Source organism: Schistosoma haematobium, chromosome 1 (assembly GCF_000699445.3).
Source record: "Schistosoma haematobium chromosome 1, whole genome shotgun sequence".
Classification (NCBI taxonomy): Eukaryota; Metazoa; Platyhelminthes; class Trematoda; order Strigeidida; family Schistosomatidae; genus Schistosoma; species Schistosoma haematobium.
In genome coordinates, this window is record NC_067196.1 from 89,854,071 (window position 1) to 89,866,408 (window position 12,338).

At 36.1% G+C, this 12,338-nt stretch overlaps 1 protein-coding gene across 2 annotated transcripts in view; it reads left to right on the top strand.

The window, feature by feature from the left end:
* Positions 1-12,338, top strand: part of CELF2_1 (CUGBP Elav-like member 2) — a gene marked incomplete at its 5' end in the record, with an annotated part of 40,172 nt that overhangs the window by 4,322 nt on the left and 23,512 nt on the right. The window lies entirely within an intron of this gene.

Below are 12,338 nucleotides of genomic sequence, written 5' to 3' on the forward strand. Positions count from 1 at the left end.
TAATGTATATGAATATTTATGACTAGAAGTTAGGAAAACACCTCAACTACCATAAGTCATTGGGTTATTAGTTCTATGTCTAATCAAGAAGGTTTTTCAAAGAATTTGTTGCAGATTATTTCAGTCAGTCAGTCACTAAAAACGTAGAACTTCGTACGTACGTACGTACGTACATCAGTTCGAGTTGCCATACCACATTAGCACAGAGATGCAGTTGTCGATTCAAATCCCGTGGTGGTAGAGGTAGTAAAAGTATAGACAGTAATCGGGAAGATTAGGGTTTAGAGATGTTATTTAAAGAGTTTTAATCCAGTGAAATAAATTTGGAAAGAGGGAAAAAGGGAAATGACAAATTCAGAAGATTGGAATTTTGGAGAACACAAAGAGTGGATGCACCTGCTCCATTGTAAACGATTTTGAGCCATGTCATTCAAGGTTTCTAACCATCGGTTACTATCGACCCGCGGACCCCAGCCAGGTAGTCTACACGTACTACATAACAGAGTCAGTGTCTTCATGGACTTGTGCCATGTTTTGGTCGACATAACTCGTTTACAAAGTATGGATTTATGAACTGAGGTTTAAGCTGCAGTTTTTGTATGTTGACGAATTACTGATGCTGTCCATTTGCCCGAACGAAAATAAATAGCATTTGGTTCAGATCCGCGAAATGTTGATTGTGAATTGAACATGCTAGTTACTAAGACACGGTTACACATCAATATTTACACTGCATTAAAACTATATGGATACTAATAAAATGCAGGTTTTCTGACTATTTTTGTATTCGTTAGATATTTCGATATCCTTGACCATAATTCATTCATTTCGGTTAGTAAAACGGCCTAGAACCCTCTGATTATTCAAACATAATATAAATGGGGTTCAATTTTTTTTTTCATACTCCATTGACCTGAACATTTACAGGTCATATACAAGGGTCTTATTCATTTTTTTCTTCTTCTAGAATTTATGGTGTTTTGACCGTAGTCAAAACCTATAACCCAACCATTTTATATCATTCATTCATTCATATGCGTTTCTTTGTTGTCCCATTTCTAATTTTTGCCTCTTCTCTCTTTTGTCTTCTTTCTGGTGACCGATTTCTATTTATAAATATAATATATGTCTTTATTCATTTGAACTATGTATACAATTATTGAATAGTGCCTTTGTTCGTCATTCTATCTATCTAGGAGGAATCTTTGTTCTAATTCCCTATCCTGTTTTTTCATTGTTGAAGTGCTGAATTAATCCACAATGCATTAAAATATTGTATGAGTCAAACCGGTTAATCCAATCCCCTGCCCCCAGAATAATCAATATATTGGTGTATGTATATATATATATACATTAATAGGTGTGCGTGCGTGCGTATGTTTTTTTTAAAGTTAACATGGCAATTGTCTAACATTATAATGGTTTTGTGATGTAGTCATAGGTTGATCTCGACCAATCGAGGTCAAATTCACCATCTGGTGAATGTCAAATTGTGTATTTGAGATGATAAACAGACTGAACTGTGTTATCTTTTTATCATTCAACTTATACTAAGGTTTTTAGACTAACTATCCAGTGTAAGTTTTGTACAAAGTAAACATTTATTATCAGATGGGTTTTTGTGGAGATTGTAGTAATTTCAATGGTTAAGATCATGAGTCAGTTGAAGCTAGACCACCATGGAAAACCTGGAAGCACTGGACGGCCGTTTCGTCCTATCGTGGGACTCCTCAGCAGTGCGCATCCACGACCTCGCCCCCTGCGAGATTCGAATCCAGGACCTACTGGTTTCGCGCCCGAGCACTTAACCACTAGACCACTAGTCAGTTGGAAAATTAAGAGAGAAATGTGGCTACCGCGGTGTATAATGGGAATATATCCATCAATTGTATATATTTATCTTTATGTCTAAATGCGGTTTAATGGTGAAATTATCCAACCTAAAGGGTTACATATTTTAGTTTTCTACCACTAGTATTTTTTTTCCTCTATAATATTCATCCAACTATTAGTATCATATGCGACAGTGCTCTTTTTTTCACTGAGTTTATTCACTGATGTTAGACTAAGGGTATTAGGGAATGATGGTCAGTATATGACATGGTGTCGTGGTATGAAAGAAAGCTGCAAAGGGTTGGCTTGGGTTGGTCCTTCACGACTCCCTGGCTGGGGTCCGAGAGATGGTGCTACACAGTGGCTAGAGACGTTATCAGATATGGCTCAGAATAGAAGCTAGTGGCGATCCTGCTGTAACCTTATTTTACTTTCATCATAAAAAGTGGTTGCTTCTTCCTCAACTGAAAGATTTCTTCTGATTTTACCTTTCCGCTCCCACATTACTACTATTATTATTATTATACTACCTTACACCAATCTCTTCGTTATTATTCTCTTTTTCTTTCACTCTCCTTACTTTTTTTCCCTTTTTCCTTCCTTGTCTTTAAACTCTCATTGCTTTGTGTGGCGCATATATATTTGGTGCACTCTTGTACCAATATTTATGTGTTAAAATAAATAAATTAGGGAATGACGGTAAATCAGTTGATGGGCTTGTGAATCTTCATCGACTGAGATGGTTGGACCACGTGTTACGTATACCTGAACACCGATTACCATGACGCACGATGCTGACTAGTGTTGGGGATGATTGGAAGAAAGTTAGAGGCGGTAAAACAAAACGTGGCATCAGTGCTTGAAGTCACAAACTTCTGTTCTGAGCCATGTTGGTAGATGCACACTACTTGGCTGTGGTCCGCGTGACTATCGTAACCAATGGTTGGAGACTCTTAGTGACATGGCTCGGAATCGATCAAAATGGTGTAGGTGTATACACTTTATATCCTTCTTTCTACCAACTAATTCTTCCTGTACTATGTCGTTATATGCAATCTTTTTTTAAGAATTACTACAATTAAAGTAACTGCTTCTGTGAATCCGGTGTTCATCTTGCTGTGCTAATGAGGTATAGCAACTTGGGCCGATTCGCATACGTGCCTGGTCCGGCGTTGTAGCTGACTGACTGACTCGGTCTAGCATTCGAAGTGAGTAGTGCGGTGGGTACAACTTCCATAATGTCTATTATATAATTATGATCTATTTCAAAAAATCCTTAGATTATTCTATCATCAGCCAAAAATCATTTTTCTCGTTCAATGACGAGTATTTATTATTTTGTTGCATTGGAAATGTATGGAGGCCGTTTAAAAATCTCTAGTTTTAACGAAACAAAATAATATTTCTGGTCCAAAATAGTCTACACGCTATTTTTATACAATAAGGTCAACGCCTTTAACTGGTGACCAGAAACTGTTTTGACTACTTTTCCCTTATCCCTCTCGCCATATTTGATTTTTCGTAATCTGTTAAATGAAGATGCCCTGTTGTGATTTTCCGAACTTCGGCTGTTCCTGGTGAATTAAACCTTGACTTGAACGGCCGGATACACGAGCATTTATACTGAGTTTTCAAAATATACCTAATTTAATGGGTTGTTCATAATTTTATCCCATCATTTTCTCAGAAAATTAATGGAAAACAGGTTCGTACCGCATTTCACCTTTTCGGATAGTTATTCCAGTAGTATGTTTAGCCCTCACACAATCTGTGGCTGAAATTCGGTTACATATACTTGTCATTAGTAAATGAGTGACATTAAGAACTCAAATAATTACTGTTAATCACTTGGACAGAAATACAATAAAGGTATGTATGATTATTCCTGCTTCGGTTTGGGCACCTGTGCAGTATCTCAGCCCACACAAAAATCAATGGTAACTTTTACTGGCCTGATTGTTATTATGTGGCTCATATATATATTTGGTACCCCCTTGTACCCAGTGTTTATGTGTTCAAATAAAAATAAAATGAATGTATGGTCATCGGGATTTTATGTGGCTAATCATTTTTATGCGAGTGAAATGAAATTACTCAATTCTACCTTTGATGCTTTCCATTGACATTGTTGTGTTAATGAGGTATGGCAACTTGGACCGATGCATAAATGTGCCTGGTCCTACGTTGTAGCTTACTGACTGACGATTGACAAATGATCAATAACTATTAGACTTCATACAATTTTTCCACTGATAAATTTGAATCATGCAAGAACATACGTATGTTCAACAGTGCTATTGTTCGTCATCACGATGTTGATTAACTTGTTAAGATTGTTCAAAATAGTCAATAATCAAATGACTTCGAATCTACTAAGTTATGATGAAGACATCACAATTAAAAATTCTAATCCAAACTTAGGTATTCTAAAGGAAATAATTGTAGATCTCTCAATACCGTAGTAAACTCTATATTTCATTATTTAATTATGTAATATCTTATTTTATATGAATACAGTGGTCTTGAGCGCCGTTAGAGATATGAGGGCGGTTGTCACATCCCGGTTGCCCACACAGTGGAAGGGTTCTTCTGCAGGTACATGAGAAGGAAATCGGGTTAGGACTGGTTTTAGTGACCTGAGAGAGTGACTGCAGTGCCCAAGGGACAACTGCTTGAGGTCGGTAATACACGGTCTTTTTGTGAGTAGTTTTTGTGCTAGCTCCGTATTTGTTGGGACCTTACCTTACCTCCAGAGACGGGAATCCGTGAGATAAGTCGAGACGTGTATTTTTAGGGTCGACCTTTTCTAACCGCACCCCTCCTTGTGGGAAGACAGCGTCAGTGTTATGCTGGTTATCTAAAGGAAACACCTTACTGTATAGTCAGCAGTACGACTTCGCCTTCGGACCTCGGGTTTGTTGCTTTTAGTCTAACTGCTGTTCAACCGAGCTGTCTGGCATGGTAGGACCTTGAGGATTGATTGTTCCAGCCAGTATAGCTCGATTGTTTCACCACAATAGGCAAGCCCGACCACCATGGGTTTTAAATATATCTATTTTTTTCTGAAGTTCTCACAGTGACACCGATTCATCATCCACTTTTCCACAGATACAATTCTTTCATACACATTTTGTCGTTATTCTATGATCTTCATTAATATGATATAAATTATGTAAATCGATTGTAAATAATTATCGTTTCCAGTCTGTAGGCATTTGACGAGAATCCACAAAATAAATGAATTTGTTTTATTCTATTGAACTAAGCTCCTTATTCTTGGTTTTATTCAAACTATTTGCGTGTCATCTTTTCTTTTTTCTCTGCATTTATGTACTGTACTTTTTTTCTTTGTTTAAACTCTCAGTGTACATAGAAACAACATGTTTAACTGCACATTTAATATTATTGAACTCCACTTCACTCATTTAAGTTTTGACAGATTCACTGTATCAGTTTCTCACAAAATAATGTAGACAAGTTTATCACTTGATAATTGTCAATTGTAACTTATGTACATCAGTTGGAGTTGCCACACCACATTATCACACACATGTAGTTATCGATTCAAATCCCATTATGATAGAGGTAGTAAGAGCATGAGCAGGGTTTGAAGATGTTATTCAAGGAGTATAATCCAGTGAAATAAATTTGGAAAGAGAAAAAGGAAAAGGCATAAAGAATTCAGAAGATTAGAACTTCGAAGAACACAGAGTGGATGCATCTGAGCCATTGCAAACGATTTTGAGCCATGTCATTCAAGGTCTCTAACCATCGGTTGCTATCGCTATCGACTCGCAGATCCCAACCATGTAATCTACACCTACAAACATTACTCAGTCCACTTGTCAGTGACTTCATGAATTTGTGCCATATTTTGGTCTGGCCGTCCCTAGCTTTCTTCCAACCTATTCATACACTATAAAACATCACCCTTCGGGGCAGTCTATGGTTGGGTTGGGTATCCGTAACACGTGTCCCAGTCATCTCAACTGATGGATTTTCACTACTTCATCAATTGATTTGCCATTCTTACTTAGTACCCATTTCCTAACAACTACATTACTTACTGTGTTGCCAGGATATACGAGCAATGCTTCAAAGACACCTATGATCGAATCCTAGTAACCTACGAATATCATCTACTCTTATCAGCCATGTTTCACTGCCATAAAGTAGAACGGAACGAACTGCTTTCTATCATACTTTGTCTAATTACTTATATTTTCTCAAGGTGGCTATTAAGATAAATAAGATTGACGGATATGTGTTCCTTAATTAAATCGTACAATCAATAATTAATACATATATATATCTATATCTAAATGTTAAGTGCATTAATCAATAGGACCGGTTACACATATATATCATACAACTAATGGGAAAAAAAAACTATAGTCAACTACCCTAAACTTATGATGTCATGTTTTGTTGTTTTTTTTTTCTTTTCGAATCACTGATTTGTATTCACATTGCACTTTGATAAACACTACCCATATAGATAGATATATGAGTTTAGTTATTTTATTTTTGTTTGTTTTTACCATTGTAATATAATATGTATTTATAGAAATTAGACAAATGTGTTGTTTGTATATACTGAAGATGGGTACTCCTTGTATCGATAATCGATTTCTGTTCGTTTATTTATTTATTTTATCAGTACAATATCTCTATAGTATTGTAATAATATATTTACTAATTGATAATACTCGTCTTCAAGTTATATGTATGTATGAAAACTAGGCACAATTAGAAGCTTAGATGTTTCGTCTTAGCATGGAACTCTTCCATTAGTGGGGGTTACATAACTGAATGGACAGGGGGTCGAACCTAGGACATTTAGGTCTTATACTGATCGCCTATTTATTTATTTATTTATTTTAACACATAGATATTGGTACAAAGAGGCACCAAATACATATGCACCACAAATCTCATTCGATATGTGTGAAGGCTGTGATACTGCCCGGGTTCCCAGACCGAAGCAGGTGGTTTTCTTAGGGGGCCACACCCCGAGCCTTCGACCTGGAGGTCTGATCCACAAGGCAGTGGAGCATTCTGAGGAGATGCAGTCCCATGGAAGTCGGTGACCAACAATTGGTTCATACTCCATTTGTTCCCGCAGGATACTGGAGCCCATGTGCACCATTGATTTGGGATCCGGTTAAAGCGCCGGATATTCGCTTTTCGTCCTCTCAATTTCGTAAACAAAAGTAGTGCCACGAGAAGGCAGTGAGTAGGACTTCCCTGGCAGAGGCTATATACACGTGGCCATGTGAAAGCATTTGGAGAGGGAGAGCGGACTTTCCCCACTCTCGGCCGTACCAGGGCATTTGGGGGCATGGTATACATTGTTAACTTTAGTCAATTTGTGATGAATTTGATAAAAATCTGTAAAGACTATTAAATAAATGAACTACACAACTCATTGATATCGGGCTTATATTATTATAATTGTTCACTCTACTACCACAAACATGACTTCGACAGAAGAGTGAGTAATTAGCACACGTTTTGTAACAAATAACTGCAAATATTGTTTGGCTGTGTATTAATCTTTTAACTACTATAACTGTCCATGTCGTTTGTATCATTCTTATGAGGATAGTACGCAAGAAATTTATTTTAACATGAAATAATAATGATGATGGTTGATTAGTACCATTAATGATACATTTAAATGCCTTACATAATATTCATCATAATTTACTAACCAGTTTGTATCGTTCATCTCTTATACATACTGTCGCCAAGTTGAGTGCATAGTTGTACTTTAAGCGGTTTGTTCATGATCTCAGCTCATCATCGTTACTGTTGATGGATTTTACTTTGAAAATCAGATAACCTCAATTATGTAAAACTTTGTCCCGTTTTCTGTCAAATGACTTTTTTTTTAACGGGCAGATATTTGGCTTTTTTCGGAGTTACCTGGTCTCTTGTTTTCTTTTATTGAAAGACAATCTTTGTTTTATTCTTATATGTTTAGTATGAACAATCAACTAGAAAGTAATGTATTGTACCTCTGTCAAGATATTTAAGATAAAACATAACCATTGAAAGACATCAAAAGTTACTGACTTTATTCACATTAGTTTAGTAAATAGTAACTAAGTCCATACTGTTTTGCCTTTATGCTAATCTGATTCTGTAGAATACAATATAATGCGATCAGTGACCATATCTGCGAATCATTTACCAATTACATAGAACTTGGTTTTAATAAACCACTAGGGATATTACTCAGCTGTCCAAATTGGAAGTAAGTTGTACGAGATTGAAATATCAGTCAGCCAAAGGCAACGAAGAACATGAAACATATGTGGATCAGTTCAAGATACCACTTCGTATCACTACAGCAAGATGAAACTATCAGAATAAATTCTATAAAAGTAAAATTAGCAAGTGTCTATGATAGTAGAAAAGTTTACTTCTGTCATCCCTCGTGATGGAGCATAAGCCGCCCACTAGCACTCTCTATCCAAACCTGTCCTGGGCAATACTTTACAGCTCTTTCCAGTTGCTATCCATCTTTTTCATGTCTGCTATTTCTCGGCACAGTGTGTTCGCACTTTCTCTTTTCCTCTTCCCTTCAAGATTCCGAGTTAGGGCTGGCCTCGTGATGCAGTTTGGCGATTTCCTCAATGTATGTCCTATCCATTTCCATCGGCTTTTCCTAATTTCCTCCTCAGATAGGAGCTGGTTTGTCCTCTCCCACAGTAGGCTGATGGTGATGGTATCCCGCCAACGGATATTCAGTATCTTGTATAGATAACTGTTTGTAAATAATTATACCTTCTTGATGATTGTTGTGGTAGTTCTTCACGTTTCAGCTCCGTACAGTAGGACTGACTATATTGGCGTTTGTATTGAAGATTGTAGCTTTGATATTGGTTGACAGACAGTTGTTTTCAGTTCCATATATTATTCAATTGTATGAATGCTGCCCTTGCTTTGACAGGATAAATTAGGGATTGACAATATGATTTCAAAGAAATGAATGAATTTGCGGAATAAAAAGTATAATATACATTTGAAGTACAAGATCTTAAGGAAGACAGAGTAAATGTATCGACGCCGTTGTAGACTGTTCTGATCAGTGTATCTTACAATTAGTTACAATAATTGCAATGACCTAACTGTCTAATATGCACTTACCAGCATGGTTTAGTTTAATGGTCAATGACTTGATAAGTTGATGTCACAGCCTGGCTTAACTATCCCTAGTTTTCTTCCAACCTAATTGTGGAATGGCCAAATACTCACTTCGAGATAGAAGGTGGTCGGACATGTACAATGCATGTCTAAACTACCTCGGTTTATAAAAACTCATTACTTTACCGAACGTCTTGCGATCTTCATCTAGTACCCTGCTTGTAATCTCGGTATTGCTCATTTGGTGCTCCCTATATATATGAAAGTTGAGTACTTTACCACAATGCTTACAACACTACGTTATTAGTGTAGTGTAACTGATCCGATATTAGCTTGTAGTTTACATGATATCAGATTATTAGAAAACACTGGACATAGATTCTCTGATAGTTGGTATTCGTTAGCAAGATTGATTTTTACTCTATTTAAGGGACTGATTTTACATGTGAATGAAGCACTGCTAATCAACCTGTTGAAGTGTGTACAAACCAATCAATAAAGCACGAAATTATACAATATGAAACAGAAACTCGGTTGTTAACTAGCAGTAATTCATTTCATTATTTGATGTACATTATACAAGCATGAAGAATGTTGTATTATTGTATTGATGAATTCAACCATTACATAGTAATGATGAAATTAATAAACAAAATTCAATTCGTTTAATATAGTTTTGTTTATTATTCGATGAAAAATGGATTTCAATCTAATCTGCCTTGTGTTTCATCGTTATTTTCTAAAACATTGTTCCTGTCTTCATTGATTTTGTTTCTGGATTCATGTAGTTCACTCTATCCCTTCACCATTAATCTGTCTGAGTTATACATATATATCATACGTGTGTATGAACATGGTTAGATAGGTTTGCTCAAACGCGTTTCTTCAAGTCTACAAAACATGTAGTCAATCTTGTTTGTATGTTGTTATCACGGTTTTTTCTTCTTCTTCTTCGGCAATGTATTACAGAAAGCTAAAGCACGAATTAGAATTTTTAGAGAAAAAAAAACAACTAATAAACCCACGTTACTAAATATTATTAATAAAATTGATGAGAGTGAATTATCTCTCATTCTCCTCTCATATTTGCCTGTCCGTATGCCTTCTATATTCTTCTTCTTCTTCTTCTTCTTCTTCTTCTTCTTCTTCTTCTTCTTCTTCTTCTTCTATGATAGACATTCGGTGATGATAATTTAATTGCTCTCATTATAAGTCATGGAGGATATGTTAGATAAATGATGTTTGTAAGCTTTTTCCCGTCAAAAGATTTGGATTCAATGTAACGCATCAACTGTTACTATGTATCATAACATATGACATTTACTACTGGCTAATATGAACGAGTAGTAGTATTTCATGTTTAAACTATGATTATTCAAATATTGATTTATTGGTTTTCTGTAATTTATCGCTTGGATTAACAACATCGCTCATCAATATTCAGTAGTTCTATGGACTGATACTTGATGTTTGGTTGTTCGTAATTTTCTTACTATTTATTCCTACTCTAACATTCTTTGTCAGGGTGTGTAATGGTTGAGCATAGGTAACGTTCATGACCATACTAGTCAATGAAGATACTCAGTTTCACCAACTGCTTCTTCAGATGTAACTAGTACCGCATTGGTCACTCGGCGATTTGAACATACTTGAGCAATACTTCTAAAGCATCTATGATCTACTTTCGTAAACCATGTTTAACAGCCCTAAAATACAACACACCAAACTGTTGTACAATATAATCGTTCTTTGGTTTGTAGGCGGACATATCACCTACACTACAGATCAACAACTGAATCTATTGATATGAGATCGATCTCTGAAAATCTACTCAAACTAAGTATTATCTTCAAATGAATGGAAGAAGTTAGTTGACCTTATCTGTAATCTTATAGTTTAAGGTTCGTTTGAGTATCCTTACACTATACATTGATATTTTCTCTATTAAAGTTTACTCCGTTGACAACATCACAGTTTACAGTGAGTTAAGTTTTACGCATTTTAAATAGATCATAACACACCACTCTATGATCTGTACTAGAAATCATAATGAAGTTTTCAAACTCGTATCACCCAGTTCTGAGAGTTACATTTTCTGCAATATTTAGCCCGTTACAATAAGAAGTCGATTTCAGTTTTCTCTTAACACTTTTCTGACAAGTTTATTTATTACTGTTGAACATTAACTGTTAATATAGTGGAATTAGATCTTTTCAGAATTTCAATTCAAAATTTCATGACCACTTTTCTTTTTATTGGTTGCCTCTTATAAAAACAAAAACAACTAGACCAATGCTGTTCATTTCTTTCTGAACTGTTCAGTTAGATAATTCCATTGAAAGTGGTTGTATTCTAATCGTTTTTTGTGCTTGCACAGCTTTGACCTTTTTTTCATGTGACCAGTAGAGTAAACTCGTATCTGTTGTGAGGCAGTTACTCACTGAAGATAATGATAGACGGTCTTGGAACATCGTGGATTGGTTGAAGTTAGACATGTACACCGTTGGATGCCGGTTCAGTGGTCTAGAGGTTAATCATTCGTGCGTGATACCGAAGGTCCTGGATTCGAATCCTGCGTGTGGGATCGTGGATGCACACTGCTGAGGAGTCCCATACTAGGATGAAACGGCCATTCAGTACTTGCAGGTTTTCCAAGATGGTCTAGCTTAAATCGACTCATGAATTCAACCATTAAATTACTACAATTACCTCAAACCCTCATTCTGACAACAAATGTTTTTTTTTTCATGTCGAACTTTTCTTTGTCAAAACTAACTTCAAGCAGAATATTTATTCTTAATTATCATTCAATTGATTGCTGATCTGAGTCGTGTGATGGAATGTGAAATTTCCGGTTTCGTCTCGCATACTGATCGTAGTCAACAATTAATTGGAGATTTTTGTTGGAATTTCTTGTGGAGTTAGGCTTTTCAATTTCATTGATGTTATTAATTCCCCATTTCTAGTTTTATTAATTCTCTCACTGTTGTTTGTGAGGTTTGGTGAGTCGTACTGATATAAATTTGTATCGTAACCCTTAAATTTATGTAAGTAATACATTTGTTAGGAAACGGGTACTAGGTAAGAATGGCAGATCAATTGATGAAGTAGTGAAACCTCATCAGTTGAGATGGCTGGGACACGTGTTACGTATGCCAAACCACCGACTGCCCCGAAGCGCGATGTTTCATGGTGTAGAGATAAGTTGGAAGAAAGCTAGGGACGGACAGAACAAAACATGATACAAATTCATGAATTCACTGACAAGTGGACTGAGTCATATTGGTAGGTGTAGATTACATGGTTGGGATCCGCGAGTCGATAGCGATAGTAACCGATGGTTAGAGACATTG